The sequence below is a fragment of the Hyla sarda genome, chromosome 6, assembly GCF_029499605.1.
Source record: "Hyla sarda isolate aHylSar1 chromosome 6, aHylSar1.hap1, whole genome shotgun sequence".
Lineage (NCBI taxonomy): Eukaryota > Metazoa > Chordata > Amphibia > Anura > Hylidae > Hyla > Hyla sarda.
Genome location: NC_079194.1, coordinates 49,879,921 through 49,880,997, shown reverse-complemented (window position 1 = coordinate 49,880,997; position 1,077 = coordinate 49,879,921).

Below are 1,077 nucleotides of genomic sequence, written 5' to 3'. Positions count from 1 at the left end.
ATCTGTCTGTAGTGCGTGTCTGTAAGTGTATGGCTGTAGTGTTTGTGTGTGTTTGTTAGCGTGTGTCGGTAGGTCAGGCGCGCGGGGGAAGGGGGGGGGGTAGTGTGCTGTCTGACCATATGTAGGGAAACTATGTGTGAAGGCCCAGTACGGGAGGTGTTACCGTGTTACCCCGTGCTCCTGCTGTCCTGTCAGGCAGCCTCCTTCAGTGTCCCCAAGGCCCCCTGCACTTGTTTCCCCATTGTAAAATATGTTTTACCATGTAAAGTGTTATAAAATATAATGTTGTTTTAGGAGTTATACCATGTGATAGGTCATGTGATTGTTACCCAGGAGGTACCAGTGACCAGGTGATCCCAAGAGTGACCTATGGGCTCCCTGCTAGTCTCCCCCATATAAGCCCTGGGTGGAGCTTCTCTCTCTTTGGGCTCTGCTCTTCTGCTGAGGTCCAGTGCAGTCGCCTATTGTGTGTGTCCAGAGTGTTGGAGACCTCAAAGTCCAGTCTTGCAGCCACCATCAAGTCAAGTAAGATGAAGTCACAGCTTTATAAGTCAAGTCAAGTCAGTCCCTGTCATCTGTCAAGTCAGTGTGGTCTGCATTCAATTGTCCAGTCCTACTACAAGTCCCAGAAAGCCCTTAAGGTCTCTGCACCACTGGTCACCTCCTTGGGCCCTGACTGAACTGTATAGACTTTACCAACTGTCTACCCTCAGTAAAGCAACCTTTGTCTGTAACTTGGTGTCGGAGTCTTTATTGCCCCCGTGCCTAGCCCAGGATACATCGGTATACCTTCGGGTGGTTATAAGCTATTCCACGCCCTGGTGTCACGAATACAAGGGGTTAATGCCATCTGCCCCTAGGGTAACAATATTTGCCCTGCACCACACACCCCACCACCACATATGCTGTCTACCTAATGTGCGGGAACACTGCTGCATACCTAATGTGAAGGAACTATGCTGTCTAATTAATGTGGGGGAACTATGCTGTCTACCTAATGTGGGGGAACACTGCTGTCTACCTAATGTAGGGGAACTATGCTGTCTACCTAATGTGGGGAAACTATGCTGTGTACCT